At 43.7% G+C, this 23,975-nt stretch overlaps 1 protein-coding gene across 1 annotated transcript in view; it reads left to right on the forward strand.

The window, feature by feature from the left end:
- LOC106570076 (RNA-binding motif, single-stranded-interacting protein 3) overlaps positions 1-23,975 on the forward strand; it is a 226,843-nt gene that overhangs the window by 157,834 nt on the left and 45,034 nt on the right. The gene's annotated exons all lie outside the window — the stretch shown is intronic.

Below are 23,975 nucleotides of genomic sequence, written 5' to 3' on the forward strand. Positions count from 1 at the left end.
CCGAACTGACATCCATACTCATTACGTTCCGAAGCATATTTCCAACTGGTTTTATTACCAAAATATGGTTCCTTTCCCCATTTGTTTGATGTTACCAGACTCTCTATATTTAACAGGACAGCAGTCCTTCAGGACAGCAGTCCTTCAGTAGGGTCAGAGAGGGGAAGGGAGAAAGGTATTTATGGGGGGGGTCATAAACCTTACCCACAGGCCAACGTCATGACACAAGGCACCCCGACCTTCTCCCTCTGTATCTCTGCCTTTTCTTCACGCAAATGACAGGGATTTGTCCCTGGTCTCCGGAGAGCAGTATATCCTTTGTGTCGGACTCATTAAAGAAAAAATCTTTGTCAGTTCAAGGTGAGTAATCGCTGTTCTGATGTCCAGAAGCTCTTTTCGGTCATGAGAGACGGTAGTAGCAACTTTATGTACAAGATAAGTTACAAACAATGCGAAAAAACGAACAAAATAGCACAGTTGGTTAGGAGCCCGTAAAACAGCAGCCAATCCCCTCTGGCGCCATTATTATTTGTATTTTATTTTTTATTTTTATTTAACCTTTATTTAAATATGCAAGTCAGTTAAGAACAAATTCTTATTTTACAATGACGGCCTACCCCGGCCAAACCCTAACCTGGACGATGCTGGGCCAATTGTATGTTGCTCTATGGGACTCCCAATCACAGCCGGTTGTGATACAGCCCGGGATCGAACCAGAGTCTTTAGTGACGCCTTTAGCACTGCGATGCAGTGCCTTAGACCGCTGCACCACTGTGCAGTAGACTTGTGCAATACATTAGGAGATAAGGAAGATTGCGTTCTTCATTTCACCAGTCACATAATTTTTCATTATGAAGCTTGCCAGTAGTCCTCAGTCACATGGTGTTTGTTTACAAGCACACAACAACGAGAGACCGGAGTCTTGTGAGTCACTCACTGTTGTGCAGCACACACCAGGTGATCTAGTTAAAGTATGGAATGCACAACAAAATGTTTGCCAGCTAGATATCTTATAATTATTAAGTTAACCATCTTAAAATGTGCTAAATGCTCTGCAGTTGTGCATTTGGTTTGCTAATTTAGTAGCTAGTTAGCTATCTAGCTAAGTGCTTAGCTTCTTGCAAAATCAAGATTTGCTTGGTAACAGCAGAGAATCCCCTCCTGGATCAAGATCCTTGCTGTCTAATATTTGTTTTGTGCGTGCAGCATCAGTAGGTAAAATTGTGTTCATGAGCTGGTATTTTTGTCCTGAAAATAGTTTCGTTCAGAGACTGTATAAAATGTTCGCAATGCGCTCGGTAGCATTTATTTAGCATTCACTATGTGATTTTATATTTACTTGTTAGCATTGTTAATTAATCTTCGGATCTTAGAGGCTCTGTGTGGTTTGAAAATAGCTCCCCTTGTGTTCACTGCCAGTATTACCGAATATCCCGGGATGTTACAAGGTCGGTATGAAGGTATGATAATCTGGATATTGCCCAAGCCTAGTGGAAATATATCTGCATCAGACCTCATCTTATCCCTCACTTTCTCTGGCTCTTTGTTTTACTACCTTTTCTCTTACATCTCTTTGTCTCGCTCTTTCCTACACACAAACACACACACAGACAGATACACAGACATAGACACACACACACAATATATTTTTTTATTCTTTATCTCTGTGTCGCTTGCTCACAAACACCTCCCCCCCCCCTCCAGGCTGGACCTGAGATTGTCTCACGGAGAAAGGCTTGGCTGTGGACTGCAGTGGGACAGTAATTGCCAGAGCCTTCCTCTGTTCTGCAGTCAGTCAGTGCTCCGGCATTCCACGTCTGGCGGAAAATATGAAGCTGTGGTGTCTGGGGCCACCCTGCAGCTCTCCGCTCCGCCGCTCTCCTGGCTGTGGATCTCACACCCGCTGGGCACACTAGTAATAGGGGGAACACAACAGTAACTGCCCATGGAGGCAGGCCAGGCACTTTAAGACACAGTGCTGTGCCTTGGGGAATCAGGGCTGAATCAGGCCTCTGAGAGACTCAAAGTGGCTTACATGCTTGTTTTAGTCTTATCTGATCGATTGAAAAGCAGAGCCATTGTATGTATTGCTTTCTTTACAACAGCGGACTGTGTATGTAAGTGGCTCACTGTGTAGGCTTATCGGCGTAGGTGGCTAATTGCCTATACACTGCCCTATTCATGGCTCTTGCTGAGTTGTAGAAATAGGAATAGTGGTTGTGGCGGAAGCTGTTCAGTATTACTGATAACAGTGATGTAGTTATGATGACAACACCACCTAATTTTTCCATTGAAATGACCTAGTCCCTACACATTAATGAATTACCTTAATAAGCAATTCATATCCGTCTTTCAGCCCCCGACATACCCCCACGATACATTTTTTAGGATGTCTTATTTGTGGAAGGGCACTCGGCCTTCTGCTAGAGGGGGCATGTGGAAGTGTATCCAATTTCAGGCTGCAAAGCAAATGGCGTTGGAGATGAAGGATTATACAGCACATTTTTAAGTAGAGCGGCTGGCTAATGATTCTGTTGGCTCGCTGTGAACCCAGGGCTGCGTTTTCTCTCTAAGCTGCTAAAAGTTGCTGTTAATACCCGCGCTATCACCACTATCACCTCTCAATCTGAAGCTTTGCCAATGGTCCGGCATAAATGGGGATCTGGGGGTCCTTATAAAGGAATTATATTTTTATGTGGTTGAAATTAGGACCTAGAAAGATAAGTACATTCTCAGTGTTTTCCTACAGCTGGGCGTTTGATTGGAGGATGCACAACCATTGCAGTTACATTGAAATGCCTTTTTAAGATGCTTTAAAAATACCTTTTGGCATACAGTAGTATAAAGTATGTACTAAAATGTGAATACTTTCTCAGGATCAACAGCTTCTTAAAGCCTTAATTAGGCTATATTACATTATGCAGGTTATAACCGTGGTAAAGCTGCTATTGGCCACCCTGTTTTAGCATCTTATTACCACAACATTAACTGATGAGGTCCCAGTCACCCATAGTTTCCATATTGAGGTTTGGCTGTGCAATTTACATTTGAAATTTAAATCATACACAGTCCTCCTAATCTGTGTAGAACAGGCAGATGTGTTGCCTCAAACTGTGAGCAACTCTGGCATCCCTGTTACCTTTTCTTTACTCACTCGGTGGCAGACATTTAAAAAGTATGTTTCATGCCATTTAGCCATCTGCTCTGTTCAACCACAACACTCTTCCCCGCACATAAACACATACGCGGTTAACACACACTCACAAAGTCATTTTGAAGTGTGGTAATTGCTTTTAGAACGACAAAAAAAGGAATAGAATAATTATTCTGAGCCTGATCGTCAAACAAAGATCAAAAATAAGGAGAGGGATCAAGTTAACTCGTCCAATAGGCTCATTTGGGAGAAAAAACAACACAGGGACTTGGTAGAGACACACAGGATCCAGGGAGTGACGGGAAGAGGGTCCAAATCCCCCCTTCTCGCTAGTTGCCATTACAAACAGGCAGGATTAGGCAACTGGACCCCGCTGTGGCTCTGAATGGATCAAAGGGGAAGAGAAGAAGGGCCCTCTCCAGTATTATCTAAATAACAGGCCCAGGAATTCAATAAGCATTCGCTTCCTTCATCATCGCTCCCAATTAAGCTGCAGCATGTGGCAGACTGGTTGTTGTCGGCAACGGTCGCCGTACCGACTCTCCTGCCCGCTACCTTTGTGTTCAGCACCGTAGTTCTAGTTGTCAAAATGTTGTGGGACGTTAGTTGCCTGTCACACACACACAGACACATTTTTTTATCAATGTATTCCCATTGCAAATCTAATTTGAATTCATCTGTCTCCCCCCACTCATTTCATCTGCCCTTGGACTCGCTGCCTCTGTATGCCCAACTAGGCCCTCCTCTCACACTGAGCAGAGGAGCCTCTGTCCGTCACCGCATTGTTAGTGAGGCACGGCTGTATCGATATCTAGACTGTTTCCCCTTGGGTCGGAGCATGGAGGGAGAGAAAAGCTTCTCTCCACCATCGATCTGGGCCCATTAACGGAGGATGAGAAAAACAAGTGCTTTCATCACGTCTGAGACGTTTAGGCAAGGGCTTACTCAAAGTTTTTCTCGTCAGGGCAGCCATTCTGCTGTAGTTCTGTTCATCCCCCCTGCCTTTTCCTCTGGGATTCACAGAATGCACACCAGACACGGCCACACACAGACACAATATATATATTTCAAGTGTTTCAAGGGAGTGATGCAGTTGGCTTATGAGCACTGGTCTACCACGATGGGGAGTTTCTGCCACCAGTCTAGGCTACAGAAAAACAATGGGACGTCACATTGAGAGAGAGATGAGAGCCAGAGAGATTGTGTGTGTGGGGGGGGGGATGATGTATGAGCCTGAGAAAGCAAGAGATGACAGAGAGAGTGTAGCCTATGAGAGATGCGGCGAGAGAGAGAATGTGCGAGAGAAAAAAGCTGGAGTGAGAGAGAGAGAGAGCAAGAGAGAGGGAGAGCAGTGCACCTGCTGCTGCTTCTATAAACCAGTGGAAAGCTCTTGTCAACAGAGCCTTAATTACAGCCGAGGACACTGTCCCGTTCACACAGTAGAGTACCTACTGGTCCCAGGCCTCCCCCTCCACCACCGGACACCTCAACCAGCCACTCCTCAAGGCCTGTATTCACAAAGGGAGGAATTCCGACCCAAGTTAAGCGTGCGTAAATGGAATGTAATTCCCTTTTTATGCACTTTTCTCATGTGGCAGTATTGTTAGAGAAGGGTAAAGATCGAGGTCCAGGCAGGTATTACACATCCGATATAAAAATAGTAGGAGAGTGTGAGTACTGCTACCAGATACACACATATCAGCAGAAGAGACTGCCTGAAGTGTAGCCTTTTTGCCAGATAGCCAGTGGAGAGAAAGGATGAGACACACCATATTCAATGCATTCGGAAAGTATTCAGACCCCTTACCTTTTTTCACATTTTGTTACATTACAGCCTTATTCTAAAATGGATTAAATAAAAAAAAATGTCCTCGTCAATCTACACACAATACCCCATAATGAAATATATTTGCACATGAAAAAAAATGTAGAACTGAAATAGCTTATTACATAAGTATTCAAACCCTTTGCTATGAGACTTGAAATTGAGCTCAGGTGCATCCTGTTTCCAATGATCGCATCCTGTTTCCATTGATCATCCTTGAGATGTTTCTACAACTTCATTGGAGTCCACCTGTGGTAAATTCAATTGATTGGACATGATTATGAAAGGCGCACACCTGTCTATATAAGGTTCCACAGTTTACAGTGCATGTCAGAGTAAAAACCAAGCCATGAGGTCGAAGGATTAGTCCATAGAGCTCAGAGACAGGATTGTGTCGAGGCACAGATCTGGGGAAGGGTACCAAAACATTTCTGCAGCATTGAAGGTCCCCAAAAACACAGTGTTCTTCATCATTCTTAAATGGAAGAAGTTTGGAACCACCAAGGCTCTTCCTTGAGCTGGCCGCCCGGCCAAACTGAGCAATCAGTGGAGAAGGGCGTTGGTCAGAGAGGTGACCAAGTGAAGCCGGTGGTCACTCTGACAGAGCATCACAGTTCCTCTGTAGAGATAGGAGAACCTTCCAGAAGGACAACCATCTCTGCAGCACTCAACCAATCAGGCCTTTATGGTAGAGTGGTCAGATGGAAGCCACTCCTCAAGAAAAGGCACATGACAGCCCCCTTGGAGTTTGCCAAAAGCCACCTAAAGGACTCTCAGACCATGAGAAAGAAGATTCTCTGGTCTGATGAAACAAAGATTGAACTCTTTGGCCTGAATGCCAAGCGTCACGTCTGGAGGAAACCAGGCACCGCTCAGCACCTGGCCAATATCATCCCTATTGGTGGTGGCAGCATCATGCTGTGGGGATGTTTTTCAGCGGCAGAGACTGGGAAACTAGTCAGGATCGAGGGAAAGATGAACAGAACAAAGGACAGAGAGATCATTGATGAAAACATGGTCCAGAGCGCTCAGGACCTCAGACTAGGGCGAAGGTTCACCTTACAACAGGACAATGACCCTAAGTGAACAGCCAAGACAGCACAGGAGTGGCTTCGGGACAAGTCTCAATGTCATTTAGTGGCCCAGCCAGAGCCCAGACTTGAACCTGTTCAAACATCTCTGGAGAGACCTGAAAATAGCTGTGCATTGACGCTCCCCATCCAACCTGACAGAGCTTGAGAGGATCTGCAGAGAAGAATGGGAGAAACTCCCCGAATACAGGTGTGCCAAGCTTGTTGCCTCTTACCCAAGAAGACTCTAGGCTGTCATCGCTGCCAAAGGTGCTTCAAGAAAGTATAGAGTAAAGGGTTTGAATACTTACAGTATGTAAATGTTATATTTCATTTTTACATTTTATTTTTACATTTGAAAAAAATTATGTTTTTGCTTTGTCATTATGTGGTATTGTGTGTACATTGAGGGGGAAAAAATGATTAAATCCATTTTAGAATAGGGCTGTAATGTAACAAAAATGTGGAAACAGTCAAGGGGTCTGAATACTTTCCGAATGCACTGTAACCAAGTCACAGCACAGGGATAACCCAACCAATACTACTTCATACAATAATAATGATTACAACAACTCAGAGGCAATTTCAAAGAGGCACCAGACAATAAAGAACCCAGTTATCATTAGATGATTTCAAAATATCTGTATTCCTTACTGTCACGGCTGTGATAAGTAGCAGACCAAGATGCAGCATTTGTGTTCCACATATTTATTATATTTGTGAAATGTAATGCAAATACAGAAAACTTGAAATACCAAAAAACAACAAACCGTGACGCTGAGAGGGAAAAAACACACTACTCAATGGATATCACCCACAAACAACATGAAGAAACACCCCTACTAAATATGACGAGGACCAACGAGGACCAGCTGCCTCCAATTGGAGGTCAACCCAATAAACCACACCATAGAAATAGACAAACTAGAACTACAACGTAGAAATAGAAAACATAGAACACAAAAACACATCAACACCCCCGTCACGCCCTGACCACTCTACCATAGAAAATAACAACTTATTATGGTCAGGACGTGACACTTACACAGAGTGTAAAGGGACTTGGGTACATTAATGGGTGCGTGTGTGGTTAAAAAACCAAAAAAAAGGCTTTTAAATGTCCCCAAAGTGTCTTAGGCCAATACACAATATATCAATCATCCATACAGTTCCAAAAAGAGAATACAAAATAATACGCAATATACTCAAAATGCACACTCCCTTTAACAAAAATGTCAATAGCATTGAATTTACAGTTCCCAACCGCACTGAACACAAAAAAGTTAGCTCCAATTTAAAGCACTGGAGTGAGAGTGGGAGTGAGAGAGGGAACGGGAGTGAGAGAGAGACAGAGAGCCAACAGAGGGTCCATCCGATACACTAGTTGGTTTGTTGGTTGAAGCTTTGCAACAATGTTGGCAGTAAATCAACGGCAAGAGCAGTCCCCACAGGTTCCAAACACGAAGTAGAGGGGTAACACTTGACTTAAAACTTTACAAACTAATCACGACGAAAACAAACATGACTTCAGCAAAGAGTTGCACACGCTGTCAAAACTGCCAACCAAGAGCTCTCACACGGAGACGGAAGTGCCATATTTACTTCCTCCTTCCTGACAACTGGTGCGCTCTTTTTGGCAGTGCATGGTGAAGGCTCCGTGAAGGATTTCACCACACTCCTCCCCCCCATGAAAAAACAAAGCCTGTAGAAACAGAGCGGATGCAGGCTTTGAAAGGTTAGGACCAAACCAGGGAAGTCCTCATCAGGGTCCTCCAAGAAGAGGTCCTGCAGGCGTTGCATTTGCCTACAATCCAGCTCTTCTGCCATAGGGTACCAGGGCATGCACTGTCCTGCCTCCAAAGAGACCAAGTAGTTCACCGGGCCAAACTGCTGCACCACACGGTAAGGATCTTGCCATTACCGTCTGAGGATGGTAGGCCATGGTCAGCTTGGCAACAACTCCCTAGTAGGTATAGAGCTCTTTGTAGATTCCTGTGGACCTCGGTCAGAGAGAATTTGGTCTGGAATCCCGAATCGTGTAGATCTCACTTTGCAGAATTGGAGAAGTGGCGGATGCAGTGGCTTTGCAGATTGGAAATAACCCCATGCAGTGTGTGTAGTGGTCCACTACCACCAATAACAATTCATTCTGGGTCCCCTAGTGGGAGGACAAGGCCCCATTAGGTCAATTCACAGCATTTCATTGGGATGGTTCACAGTGGTCTGCAGCAGTTTCCCGGCAGGTCTGCCAATGTCTGGTTTGTATTTCTGGTGGACTTCACACTGCTGTACAAACTTCTTGTTATTGACCCACATGCCTGGCCAGTACACCACTTCCTGTAATCTTCGGTAGGTTTTGAAGACTCCAAGATGGCCACTCATGGGGTTGGATCATCTGGTCAGTCAATGTAGAGAGGTCATAGACACGGTAATGGGTGCTGTGTGTTCCATCTCCTCTTGGAGTTTTTTGATACACTTTATTCTTTGGGGTGGCAGGTAGACTAGTGGTTAGAGTGTTGGACCAGTAACTGAAAGGTTGCTAGATTGAATCCCAGAGCTGATAAGGTAAAAATCTGTTGTTCTGCCCCTGAACAAGGCCGTTAACCCACTGTTCCTAGGCCACCATTGTAAATAAGAATTTGTTCAGTTTGATAGCCAGATTCTCTGCCTTCATTGGTGGAACTTGTATTTGTCTCTGTATTTTCTCTCACTGTCTTTGTTGTCGTCTTTGTCTTTACCTTACTGGGACTCTGGATACGTTTGCAGGCTTCAGCCTGAAATCAGTGCATTTCTAGGTTGAAATGGATGAGATTGGGAAGGGTCAGAGCGCAGCCGATAGGATGGACATCTAGATGGTCAGTCCACTGAAGTCCAGACCAAGGACTACAGGAAATGCAAAGCATGGATCTGCAAGAATAGCCACAGGAAGGGTAATAACCTCATCATGCAGCTTTATTTCCATATCAGTCCAGCCTAAGGGATTGGTCGGTTCTCCATTTGCCAAGTACAATGGTCCTTCCTCCCAGGTTCAAATTTCCTCATGCGGTAATGCCATCTTTCTCCACAGTGGCTCCTGTATCAGGGTGTAAGTTGCTCCTGTGTCCATTATGGCCTTCCCTCTAAAGTTCCTAACAGTCAGGGGGACCAGCAGTTGTTGAGGAATATGAATTAGACAGCTTTGTGAGCTGTCTGAAGGTTTCATAGATGGCACTGAGGCCGACCTAACCAAATGCAAGCCACCACGCCTGTCTAGACTGTCTGTCTTCTGTCCTTTCTAACCTTTTTCTGAATCCTGACACTGGCCACAGAGAGGGACGGAACCTGTAGGATGTTGACCCTTACACCTCGAGCACATCACTGGACTTTTGCCTTGGTTCTTAGGCACAAACCCATGAGATGATTTAGCCCCCCCTGTTCCCTCATCCCGGTTGGGATACCGGGATGAGGGAACAGGGGTTTGTGTTTGGAGGTGGTGCTCCCAGTCCTCCTCAAACTGGGTCCCAAGACGCACCAGATCCTCCACATTATACACACGTTCGCAAAGTTGACTGGCAAGGCAGGGCACAATGTTCTTAAGAATGAGTTTAACCATATCCTTCTCAGCAATGTCAGCCTTCCATATCTTCCATAGAACTCGATAGGAGAAGGCAAAGTCCTGTATTGGCTCTGCTTCACTCTGAACTCTGTTACAAACCCGTTCTGCCAGTTCATCCTCATAGTCCTCTGAGAGGAAGGCGGAGAAGAACAGTTTCTGAAACTCCTCCCAGAATGACACCTGTTCATGGGCTATCTCCCACCAGTCTCTTGGTGTACCATGGAGAACACTACGGAGGGTGGCAAGAACCTTCAGATCAGTAAGGGGCCGGCAGGAAAGGAAATCATTACGCTTAGATAGAAAAAGCAGAGGATCAACATCTTCTGGGCTGCCAAAAGTGGGGAAAATGAGCTTGATAGGGAGGGAGCTCTCTAGAGGAGGGATGACAGTGGCAGGGGGTATTGATGAAACTGGAGTTCTGTTGTTTAACTGTCTTCCGAGGGTTTTTTCCAGCGCCATCTGTTCCTATTCCCTTGATTGCAGAGTCAGTGGCAGCGATAAACACTGAGGGAGGTGCAGATGTTTGTCCAGAAGGGAAAAGCACTGCATCACCTCCTGGTGCAGCTCTTCCAGTTGAAGGTCTGTGGCCTTCTGTGTGTTTTATATCTCATTAGATGTCTCCTTTTAAGATTGTCTAGTCATAAATCGCATTCCCTCTGTGAGAGAGTTCTTCCTGTCCTCAATAACATCTTTCAGGTGAGCACACACTTCCTTCACAACAGAGGCCGACTCCTCTGCTCTCCATTTTTGTTCCTACTCAAGACAGGTCATGACTAGAGGATGGTTTGTTTCTATGAGTGTTTTGAAACTTTTGTATTTTCCCCTGGAAAACCCTGTTTCAGAGAATTTAGCCAATATTTCCGTCTTTGAACAGTTTGTTGTTGCTTTTCCTCCATTTGACGGGGGAGGTGAGTCAACCTCAGTTGCACATCTTTCTGATGAGCCTCCACACTTTCACCGAGTTTGCGAATGTGCATTCTCCTGCGTTGTCCAGTTTAACACAGAGACACCTCTCCCAGTCTGTCTGGGAAGGGTAACAGGATGAGTTGGAGGGGAAGGTAAGGGTGGAGAGTTTATAGGCGAGCCAGAAGCCTGGGGATAAGGGACAGTGCTCTCCAACTCCATTACACAATTTATTCCTTCCACAATGAAAGAATGCTTGTTATAATTACCATTAGGCGTGTCCACATTGACACAGTGTGGGGTTCCAATAAAATACATGATTCAACAACTTTGTGTGTGTGGGGTGTTCATGGGTTCTTTTTTTCCCATATGTCCCTAGGCAATCCCTGTCCGGGCTCCGATTCTGTAGTGGTATTGTTAGAGAGAGTTAAATATAAAGATTTTTGTTCGGGGTCCAGGCAGGTATTACACTGCCGATATGAACATAGGAGAGAGATAGTACCGCGACAAGACACACACACATCAGCAGAAGAGACTGCCTAGAGTGTAGGCTGTTTGCCAGATAGCCAGTGGAGAGAAAGGATAAGACACACCATATAACAACTCACAGCACAGGGATAACCCAACCAATAATGCTTCATACAATAATAAGGATTAGAGCAAACTCCAAGGCAATTTCATAGAGGTACCAGACAATAAAGAACACAGTTATCATTAGATGATTTGCAAATATATGTATTTATTACATTAATGGGTGAGCGTGTGTGTGTGTGTGTGTAGTTCAAAACAAAAATGTCCCCAAAATCTCTTAGGCAAATACACAATAAATCAATCGATACAGTTCCAAAAAAAGAATAAAAAGATAATAAGCAATATACTCAAACGCACACTTCCTTTAATGAAAATGTCAACACTAGTGCATTTACAGTTCCCAACCTCACTGAACACAAAAAGGGAAAGAGAGAGAGGGACAGAGGGCTATGGTCTTAGCTGTTAACTTCTGGCTTGCAGTTACTCTTGTCCGTCTGTCTGTCCGATACACCCATTGGTTTGTTGGTTGAAGCTTTGTAACAATGTTGCCAGTAATCCAGTAAATCAACGGCAAGAGCTGTCCCCACAGGTTCCAAACACGAAGTAGAGCGGTACCACTTGACTTAAAACATTACAAACTAAGCATGACTTCTGCAAAGACTTGCACACACAGTCAAACCTGCCGCGCCAACTGTGAGCTCTCACACAGAGACAGAATAGCCATATTTACTGTACTTCCTCCTTCCTGACAGCTGGTGCGCTCTTAAAGTGGCAGCGCACGGTGAAGGCTCTGTGCAGGGTTTTGCCACATTCTCTACGTGTATTTGGACCTTGATCTAAAGCACGAGAATAGCATGCTATTCACCCACTATTCATTTGGGGTGGAGATCAGATAAATGAAGATGACTTAATTCTTTGACTTAATTCCCTCCTAATTCCACCACCGTTACGCGGGATGAAACAATTAATAAAGTCGAGCAACCTGTCGGTTCCAAGTGGAACCTGTACTTTATTTTTTCAGATAGAAATAACACCATTCTTCATGCACTGTAATTTACAACTTGATCAGAGCTATTGATAAGAGCTTGGTCAATGAGTAAGCTGTTTGGATAAGGGGAATTGCAAATATAAATGCTAAATGTTTTAGATCTATTTGACCTTTTGATCTCTAGAGACAAATGTAAAACCAGTCATATGGCAGCAAACAGAAGCATATCAACATATCACCTTTTCCACAATAAAGTTTATGAAATGCTGGTCTTATAACTGGCAGGAATTACATTTGGAGACCCAAGCTATAGGCTTCTGTAGCCATGCCCAAACGAAAGTATAGCGCCAAACCTACCGAGTTGATTTATGACTTCTAGAATGTTTTAATTATATGCTCTGACTTTTTACTGTTTTTTTTTTTTACAATTTATATCGTGTTAAGTATTAGACACTATCGTTAATTAGCGGCATACATTTATAACTGTCACTTTAGTGTCAGTTTCCTTACATTTTGCATCATTCCATTACAATGGTAGTTTACCTTTCTTTCTTCTGCCATGTTCGTGTGGTTGTTCCTGGTGATCGCTAGCAATAGTGGATCATATTAGGCTAACGTATTAAAGGTTGTGCAATAATTTGTGACGTAGCCTATTTGAATCATTATGGAATGCAGGCCATACGTAGCAGTTTAAACCTGTTCATGACAACAGTTCCATGATTAGTGAAGATTATTCGGGTAGTTTTAAAGGACTACTGTTCAACCCCTATTACCTTCCAATATTTAATGGATTGAACAGTTGAATATGGCAACTTTCAGATAAATCAAACAGCTGTATATTTGATTCACAAATATATTCTCCAAACCTTTATTTATTCATAAATACTTTCCTAATATACAAGATCGGATGGTTTTTAAATCTACCAATTGGTGCTGAAAAGGAGACTGATTTATCCCCAATATTCTGAAACATTTTCTCCATATATTCCATGAATTAAAATAAAAGGTACACCAAATTTAAAGGGATGGCTTTAAATAAACAGTATTGAAAATGCTATTGAATGAAAACTTCACGAGAAAATCTGTTGGCCAGCAAGTGGGAGGGTTTTCAGTGATTGAATTACATTTATTCAGCACGTGCAAGGGAACCATGCGTACCTGCATAAGGTAAGTCTGAATACCAACTTCTCAGAAGTTCATAGGAAAGGTGTGCGTAGGAAAGGCGTACATTTCCTGCATCTGAAGCGACCCAAATTGTCACAGAGTAGGAGTGCTGATCTAGGATCAGGTACTCCCTGTCCATGCTATCTTATTCATTATGATCTCCCTACAAGTCAAAACTGATCCTACATCAGCACTCCTGAGATGCTTTTTGAATACAGGCCCTGATCTCTAATCAGCTACAGTGCCACTCCTCATCGATTCCCCCATCAGTTACAGCAAAGGGACAGTATCGAGCAGCTAGTCATACTAGCCCCGGCTCCATCGATCATAAATCAACGTCTGTGTCAGCATTGATCATCAATCACCCCGGGTGGCACTATTGATTGGCTGGTCTCTCCCTGCCTCAGCCAATGGGTATCTGAGTATTGACTGTTACTCTGATACAGTATTGAGGCCCCATTGATAATTCATTTATTGTCCTGTAATTTCATTTTGTTGTGTCCATACTTCTTGGAAAGCCTGCAGTGGAAACCTAGACCCTATTCCCACTACGAGAGATGGAGAGTCTGAGGAGCGGTAAAGGCAAAATATTTTTGGGGTCACCTCTATCAGAATCATATTGGAATCCTATTGGGCAAAGTTTGGATCCTATAGGACAGAACCAGAGAGAGAACTGGTAGAACAGAACAGTGCCAGGCCCTAACAGCCCATAGCATTGGAAACATCTGTCTTGGACCCACATTTAAATTGTAGCTAAGCGGCAGGGACCAGCAACACTTCAACCATGCCGTTTGTAAATAAACGTGGTGAGAGCTGTCTGCTTGTATACATCTTATTGAAATGTGTACGACTAGAGGATTGAGAGCACTCCATTAGACTTGGCACCTCCCCCATCTACACCCTGACGTGTTTATTTATTTATCCTGGTAACGTTAATGTTTGGAGTGGCTGGTTGGTCAGGGGAATTAGCCAGTTAAGCTAAAGTGAAGCGGTCTCCTCCTTTAACAGTTTTCCTTGTACCTCAAAGATGTTTGCCCCTCAAAGAGTTTGCCCCAGGATTTTCCCGTTCTAGTCTCACTGCCAGTGTTGCTGTGTGCGAACACTCAAGATAAAGACTAAGCTTACTTTGCTAGCACTCACGCTAAATGCTAATTCATACTGTAGGCCTACTTTGCTAGCGCTCACGCTAAAGGCTAACCATATTGTAGGCTTACTTTAGCATGTAAATCTTGGTGGAGCAAAACCCCAAAAACGTGAGATGCATACCAACAAAGCCACTACACAACAAAACACTAAACAATACATGAATTGAACTATAACGGTGACAAACGGTATCCACAAACTGTTAGGGCCTACATAAAGCTGTCCCAACAGGAGTCCCAACGCCTTACCACAGCTACACCTGGCTATCAGCGGAGCCTTGTCTGGATGCAAAACAGTTAATTCAACCTCATTTACTGCCTTTTAAAAAAACATAGCTGATATGGCTGACTTGCTTAAACAAATGTAGTTTCTACTGACAATTGAGATGTACAAACTATGGCATAAAGGGACAACAAACGAATAAGAGTGAGGGTGAGGCACATGGGCTACTAACAGCTTACTACACTTAGTATTACTTTCTTAGCTACAGTATACATATTACATCATTAATGCAGCAGCATACAAGACATTTTTCGACTCACCTTGTTGTGCTGTGCTCACTTCAACAGGAAGGTGGCGCGGCAGTCCTTCGTGGGCAAATTTTGTCATCAAAGTCTGGCATTCTCTGGATGTATGGTGCATTCAAGACAACTGGGAACTTGAAGAAAAAAAAAGTAGAATAATTTTATGTATTATGAAAGTGTTGAACAACGTGTTAACAGTGCTGAATAACAACTTAAACATGAACTCACTCATGAAAACAGCAGCTCTTTGTTGTATTCGTTGAGTCTCTCTCTGATCATGGTTTTAAAAGTTTTTAAATCTCACAGTATCATCTTTTCAAGGAAACTGTGCAGACACGGTGATCTGAGTTATCTGATTCGGGTAGGCGGAGTTCTACCTTCAGACACATTACATGGTTCAAAATGGGAACCCTTTACCTGCCCGGCACTAGGACTGCTGAATCAAGTGCACCTTCTGCCAACAGCGCGAAACAAATTAAAAAAATAAATAGGATTTTTTTTACAGAACTGTTTGGTGATCGACTAGGAATGCCTTGGAGATCGTTGGTGACCACTGCTGTAGCCCTACTTTGCTAGAACATGCTAAAGGCTAACCATACTGTAGGCCTACTTTGCTAGAACATGCTAAAGGCTAACCATACTGTAGGACTACTTTCCTAGCCGAATCCTATTATAACTTTTTGTTCGTAATTTAACCCATTAAATTATAGTTTGTTGTAATTTTTTCCAGTAACATATAACAACATTAATTGCAACATTTTTATTGATCGTAAACAACAGTTCTATATTCATTTCGGTTTTATTCACCACCACAATATGAGAATACCCAAGTTCATTTGCAGTATGACCACCAGTACAGTACACTTTTTTCAACAAAATACCCAAGTTATTTAATTTCATTCTTATTCATGCAACTGCTTATCTTTCAATTAGACATTATAATATGACGTACAATACTATATAAAATGTTATAATAACACACAGTTGTGGGGGATTTTCCCAGGATTCACAGCATCTTTACATTGCTTTTTATGCTAATTAAAAGTAGAAGGAAAATACATTTGTAGGTACAGTAACACAAAGATATGAGCATTTCTTTCATTTAATATCAAATAGTCAGCTATGCATACAAAAAAAGAGAATGTTTACCTCCTTTATGTTGGGATAGGGAGAGGAAAATAAAAACCTAAAGATAATGAGACCCCCCACAACTCCCCCACCCCCACCTCCACCCCCACCCCCATCAATCTCAGGAGGTTTCACAGCTATTGCTGTTGCAGTTGACACAATACGTTTAATATGTGTTGCAGATGCACCAGATTCTATCCTATGGCTTTCTAAATCGGAAAGGATTTTCTTTTGGATCCTATAGGATTTCTTTACTAGGGTAGCACTCATGCTGGTCTTTACTGTACTTTGTTGGTCTGCATAGCGGGTAAGGTCTGTGCACCTCTGAAATGTTGGGTGTATGAACCTACTGGCTGTGCCAATTCAGCAGTTTCAATGACAGCTCAGTTTTTAGTATGCTGTGAATGTGAGTTAGTGTAACAGTTTAAGACGTGGGCGTGTGACATCCATGTCAACAGGCAAGCAGCTAGGCGCTTTCTACTTTTTGGGACTGAAAAACTCCTATCCACTTAGCTTTCCCCCTGCTTCACCTGCAGTATGACTATACTAATACACCCACAGTCTTATTCAAAGCATGGATACACTATGATATACTCTATGATATACTGCTGTATCTTAACGCCATGCTAAGCTAGTAAGCTTGACTACACTTCGTCTTCACACACAGCCTTTGTCTGAGTGCATCTATTTATCTAGTCCAAAGGTGGTCTTTGTCAGTGTCCAACCCTCTCATATATCTAAAGCTGGTCATCATCATCCATTACTGATTTATCATGTACAATAACCAGACAGACCTGAGACCTGGGGGCCATGATGCAGCACAGCATCTGCCCATCATCCATCAGCTTTGTTTATTTCTCTCAAATCTGTCCTGAGACCAGTCTGTCTGCTCTTCAGCCATGCAGAGAGAAAGAGAGAGAGATAGGACTACTACATTATGTTACTCTTGTTAAGTGTGCAACAGCTCATTGATCAGCCCCTACCTACCTACCACCTCTCTGCATTGAGAGGGTCCTTTCCCGTAATCCATAATAACATCTCAGACCAGGACGGCTTGGCGGCGTACCACATGAGCTCCCTATGGAAAACGCTGGGGGCGATCAATATCCATACAGTGTAGCCATATTGGCTCAGAGAGGGGAAGAGAGGGAGAGAGCTTTGTTGACATCTTCGTCCACCTCCCCGTCTAAAATATGGATCAGGAAAAATGGACCCCTCTCTCTCTCTAGCTGCATCCGCTTATCAGGACATGTCATTGAGTCGAGCGCTGAGCGCTGCCCGTCGCAGCTGTCAGTGAAAAGGCCGACAGGAAGTCTTCTTTTCTGTCCTCAAGGACGCCACAACGCTGGCTGGCCGTTGTTGTGAGCACTATTGACACAGAGCCGTCAAATCCCTACCCTTTGAGAGGGGCCGCTGCTTCTTCTGCCGGGCTGGTGAGCAGTCTGCTTCTAGCCCACGAGGTGGGGGGAGTGGTGAAGAGGAGGGATTTGGGTGGTGGGGGCTTATGTTAACCTCTACATATGAGGGATATTGTCTCGTCGCTTATTTATGCTCTGCCGCTTCCCTCCACATCCCCACTATTCAACCAGATTGTCTCTTGGTGTCCAGACTGAGTAGGGATTTTCTCCCTCTTTGTAGACATATTACTCAGCCAGACATCTTTGTGTCTCTCTGTCTGCCTTTCCATTTCCCTTTGTCTCTCGCTTACTCTCTGTCTTTCTTTTCTCTGTCTCTGACAAAATGATGGTGATTCATTCAACTCTCCCCGAAATCAATAGGTCAACCATTCTGATCCTAATTAGGCCATTTTTAAAATAATCTATTAGAAATTCTTCCGAGCAAGGAGGAAGTAACGTGAAGCAGAATTCTAATGAAGCCTCATTTTGGAGTTATTTTGATGAGTTGTCTTTCTTGTATACGAATACGCAGTAATAGTAAAGGCAGTAATCAGAACTGATTGAGTTGGCCTCCCCAGTGGCGCAGCGGTCTAAGGCACTGCATCGCAGTGCTGAGGCGCCACTACAGGTTCGATCCCAGGCTGTGTCACGGCTGTGACTGGGAGCCCCATAGGGCGGCACACAATTGGCCCAGCGTCGTCTTTATGGCGGGCTGGGCGCCTGCAAGCTGACTCCGGTTGTCAGTTGAACAGTGTTTCCTCCGACACATTGGTGCGGTTGGCTTCCGGGTTAATAAGCAGCACAGCTTTGCGGGCCGTGTTTTGAAGGACGCACGACTCGACCTTCGCCTCTCCCGAGCCCGTTGGGGAGTGGCAGCGATGATACAAGATAGTAGTTACGAACTAGGGAGAAAAAGAGGGAGTTGTTGAACTGTAGAGTTGTTGTCTTTAATGAATCCTATTCTGTGAACTGCACATAATGTTGTGGAGAGAGATGAATAGTCCTCTATCCATTTATCATTGACAGTGCTTTACCCGCACAGTACAAGGCCATGCTGGTTTGACTCAAAGCCTCCTTCTCCCTCTGCATTTGCCTTGAGAGAGGCCTCTTTTGTAACTTGCTTGATGGTTTAAAGCTGCTTGATTCAATGGGCCCCCACCCTGACGCAGTTCTGGGCATTCCTGCATTGATTCTGCCATTCAGACTGCCAGATGTACAGTTCAACATGCTTCTGAGGAATAACAGGGATAATGGAGGACGGACGTGTAGCATACTGTATTGATATTCAGAAGAGATTATTTTAAAGCCAATAGGACTGTTGTTTTTGGTTTAAAGATGCCGGTCCATAAAAAAAGCAGTTAATGTTTTACTAAACTGAAGTGTAAAATGTTGGAAGTAGCTTAAGCTTTCATTGTATCAGTGCTGACAGATTTTCTGCACATTGTACATTCACTGTAATATGGAATACTGAAGAGTTTTGGTCGTACTGCTCTGTTTGAACCAAGATGGATCAGGAGTTAGAATTGAAGGATTATTTCAGTACCAGTCAAAAGTTTGGACACCTACTCAAGGCTTTTTCTTTATTTTTACTATTTTCTACATTGTAGAATAATAGTGAAGACATCAAAACTATGAAATAACACATATGTAATCATGTAGTAACCAAAAAAGTGTTAAACAAATTTTAAAAAGCCACCCTTTGCCTTGATGACAGCTTTGCACACTCTTGGCATTCTCTCAACCAGCTTCACCTGGAATGCTTTTCCAACAGTCTTGAAGGAGTTCCCACATATGCTGAGCACTTGTTGGCTGCTTTTCCTTCACTCTGCTGTCCAACTCATCCCAAACTGTCACGTCCTGACCAGTAAAGGGGTTATTTGTTATTGTAGTTTGGTCAGGACGTGGCAGGGGGTGTTTGTTTTTTGTGGTTTGGAGTTTGTTGGGCTATGTGTTTATATAGAGGGGTGTTTGTTTAGAGTGTTCCGGGGTTTTTTGGTTAATGTTCTATGTTAGTATATTTCTATGTTCTAGTCTAGTCTTTCTATTTCTATGTTTAGGGTTTTTGATTGACCTTCAATTGGAGGCAGCTGTTCCTCATTGCCTCTGATTGAAGGTCCTATGTATAGGGATGTTTTGCTATGGGGGTTTGTGGGTAGTTGTCTCCTGTTTAGTGTCTGAGCACCTGATAGGACTGTTAGTGTTGGTTGTTTGTTTTGTATACGTGATTTGTTTGTTTTTCCTTCTTCACATTAAAAAGAAGATGAGTATACACGGTCCCGCTGCGTTTTGGTCTGATCCTTACGACATCCGTTACACAAACCATCTCAGTTGGGTTGAGGTTAGATGATTGTGGAGGCCAGGTCATCTGATGCAGCACTCCTTCATTCTCATCTTGGTCAAATAGTCCTTACACAGCCTGGAGTTGTATTGGGTCATTGTCTTGTTGAAAAACAAATGATAGTCCCACTAAGCGCAAACCAGATGGGATGGTGTATCGCTGCAGAATGCTGTGGTTGCCATGCGGGTTAAGTGTGCCTTGTATTCTAAATAAATCAGTGACAGTGTCACCAGCAAAGCACCATCACACCTCCTCCTCCATGCTTCACGGTGGGAACCACACATGCAGAGATTATCAGCTACTCTGCGTCTCACATAGACATGGCGGTTGGAACCAAAAATCTCAACACGGCTGTTGGAACCAAAAATCTGAAATTTGGCCTCATCAGACAAAAAGACAGATTTCCACCAGTCTAATGTCCATTGCTCGTGTCTCTTGGCCCATGCAAGTCTCTTCTTCTTATTGGTGTCCTTTAGTCGTGGTTTCTTTGCAACAATTCGACCACGAAGGCCTGATTCACGCAGTCTCCTCTTAACAGTTGATGTTGAGATGTGTCTGTTACTTGAAGTCTGTGAAGCATTTATTTTGGCTGCAATTTCTGAGGTTGTTAACTCTAATGAACTTATCCTCTGCAGCAGAGGTAACTCTGGGTCTTCCATTCCTGTGGCGGTCCTCATGAGAGCCAGTTTTATCATAGCACTTGATGGTTTTTGCGACTGCACTTGAAGAAACGTTCAAAGTTCTTGAAATGTTCCGCATTGACTGACCTTCATGTCATAAAGTAATGATGGACTGTCATTTCTCTTTGCTTATTTGAGCTGTTCTTGCAATAATATGGACTTGGTCTTTTACCAAATAGGGCTATCTTCTGTGTACCACCCTTACCTTGTCACAACACAACTGATTGGCTCAAACGCATTAAGAAGGAAAGAAATTCCACAAATTAACTTTTAACAAGGCACACCTGTTAATTGAAATTAATTCCAGGTGACTACCTCATGAAGCTGGTTGAGAGAATGCTGTCACTGTGCAAAGCTGTCTTCAAGGCAAAGGGTGGCTACTTTGAAGAATCTCAAATATATTATATATTTTGATTTGTTTAACACTTTTTTGGTTGCTACATAATTCCATGTGTGTTATTTCATAGTTTTGATGTCTTCACTATTATTCTACAATGTAGAAAATAATAAAAAATAAAGAAAAACCCTGGAATGAGTAGCTGTGTCAAAATTTTTGACTGGTACTGTAAATCCTTAGTAGTCCTTTCCTGCAGTCAATGACCAAAAGCGCCCTTTTTGGCCTCATGGGTGGAATGTTATTAATATTTTTCAGAATGAATAACGTTACGAACATCCGGTGCTTCTATGTCAAACAGTTTTGTTATATTTCGGTCTTCTGTGATGTGTGATATTGGGATGCAAACTCAAAATTGAATATGTTTCCACTCTATATCTGACATAGTACAGGTGTCTTCTTTTGTTAAGCCCATAACACTATGAGATGTATACTTTTGTTTCATAGTAGATTTGTTTAAGACTACCAAGAATCTCTCTGTGTGACCCTGATTTAGCCCACTGCATTAAAAGGTTAAAAAGTAGGAAACCAGGTTGTCTGATGTAAACGAAGCAGAGTAGCATTGGTGTGACAATGTGCCGGACTCCAAGCTAGTGAGGAGGTCATTTCTAATCCAGCCACTTGACTCCAGGTGAAATGTTTCCTCCATTGCTGCTCATGCTGTTTGCAGTGCCGGCACCCTAATGTGTGTGTGTGAGAGGGGGGGGTTGTGTTTCTCAATTCTGTTGACCCGTTGCTATGGCGATGCAAATTAAGAACAATTAAGAGTTCTTGTTAGCGTCAATTGTTGACTTGGACCAAAATTTCTTTCCCTCTTTCCTCCATTTTTTTGTCACTATGTAGTGCTAAATTGGTAGATGCAGGATTTATTTTGGTCTCAGAATTGCACACATTGACTGAGGTGGCGGCCAATTTAAGCGTTGTAGCCATAAGCCAGTAAAGCCACAATATAGGCAGCGTACTGTAGGTCTTTATGCACTCTTCTGTTTCGTTTTCCGCATAGGGAAGACCAGGAGGGGCTGAAGATTTTGGCCTTGATTTTTCAACAAATTGGCCGTTGTGCTGTGGGATCTGGAGGGATCTGTAGGCCTGCTCATGGGACGTCAGTGTTGCTGCTTATCGGATCCACTAAATTAGCCAGACCGCTAATTACCTCCCTGAGAGGACAGTCAGAGAGAGTTTTCGGAAGCTTTTTTCTTGTTTTTCCCAGCAACATCTCCACCCCTGTGGGTTGAAGTCTCAAGAGTTTGTTCCCCGAATCCCCTGCTCATTTGCATCTTTTCCTCCCTCGTCCACTTTTCACTCGCTTCATGTAATAGGCAAACAAATAATACCTCTGTGTGTTAGTCTACTGCATCATCACTTGACCTAGGTTACAGTGAGGAAGCTGGTGGAGGGAGGACCATTGTAATGGCTGAAATGGAACAAAGGGAATGGTATCAAACACTTCAAGCACACGGAACCTTCCACTGGAAGGTTACTGTCATGTTCCTCTGTTGCATAAGGTCTTCATATTAGGACAGCCACTGTCTCGTCAGTAATTGGGTCAGTATCAACTGAGACTGTCCTGATATGGACACCGTAGTTGCTCTCGTTCACATGGTGTTGTTGGCATTGTCCTCAGTGTACTGAATTGCCTCCAGTGTACAGGGACTTATTGTTGAGTCCCAAACATCTGGGGAATTGAGATTAAAGCATCACTGAAGCTCCTGTCTATGTCAAATTCGGGAGTGGGAGCTGAAAGGTCGCTTCCTCACTGTCCAGCATCTCACGCCACAGAGGACACCTGCGTCGGTGTCGTCAGAACGCCTCTAATGTGAACACGATGACAGGTCGCCCGTCTACCCGTCCACGCGGCTTGGCAGCTGCAGGTGCAGGGAACAGTGTTTGAACAAGGCTGGCTCACGTCGGCCCATAGCGCAGTCCTTGCGATTGATCCTTCAGCTAGCTTACTCTACTTCTCTCTTTCTCTCTCTCTCATCTCTACAGTTCCCTTCTACACAGAGATACCGATCTCGCTGACTGGCACAAAAAAAACTAAAAGGGGGATGGACACACTGAAGACCCCCCCGATCCCTGGCCAAAAGAGCCACCCGTTTCCCACGAGTAACCGCTCAATAAGGGCTTTTTCTTCTGTTTTTCTTTCTTCCGCTCCTTTCATTCCAGCCCTCAGTGGCTCTGTCTTTCCTCAGAAGGTGTTTTATCATCGTCTGAAGGGCACCTGCTTCAGGAGTAGTGTGAGAATATGGCCTTCAGAGAGTTGTTCTAAGAACTACGTATCACACAGAAAACAACTTGTTATAGCAATTATATCTCGGTGCTCCTGCGATTATCTAGATGAGGGACTATATGGAGGAGTCGAGATCCCATGAACCGTCGATTGATAAACTGCAATTAGCTAAACTTAGTCATTTTGTGTGTGCGTATAGTCCATTCATATGTTGTGGCTACTTCCTGGGTGAATGTATGGGATCTGATATTAAATAACAAAGGCGATGAATGGCTATGTTACCCCATGTAATATTTATCCCTAAGTGACTGACAATGTTTCTGTCCACTCGCATTTCCTGACTGTAGCAGCTAGCGCGAGCACATGGATAGACTGCCTCCTGTGGTCACTCAGAGAACAACTCGTCCTAACATTCTCACCCAAACACTGTTATGTCTGTGGCCCCGATGAGAAACCTTGCTGGTTGCAGAGTGGAAAAAAATCATAAAGATGAAAAGTCAAGCAGAAAAGCTGTTCTATAAAAATAGGGGGATTGTATAGGAGGGAGCGGGAATGCCGTACAGAAATTAGCTTTGGCTGACAGAGCGCCGAAACATTACCGTCTCTAAGCAATTTACGAGAGCGATTACTCTGATTATTATTTCAACAATACCCAGCTATGCTCTTTCAAGGGCTGCCAGTGGGGCTGAGGCTGGGGGAATGAATGGCCTTGCCAAGACTGAGCGTCTGGGAGTTTCACAAGGCACTCCACGGGAGGGAGGGAGGGAGGGAGGGAGGGAGGGAGGGAGGGAGGGAGGGAGGGAGGGAGGGAGGGAGGGAGGGAGGGAGGGGAGCAGAAAAGAGAAAGGGAGACACACTTCAAAGGGGCTCGGGTTCTTCATAAGGGTCACTGTTTTAGTCCTCCTGACGTT

The sequence above is a fragment of the Salmo salar genome, chromosome ssa14 (genome assembly GCF_905237065.1).
Source record: "Salmo salar chromosome ssa14, Ssal_v3.1, whole genome shotgun sequence".
Classification (NCBI taxonomy): Eukaryota; Metazoa; Chordata; class Actinopteri; order Salmoniformes; family Salmonidae; genus Salmo; species Salmo salar.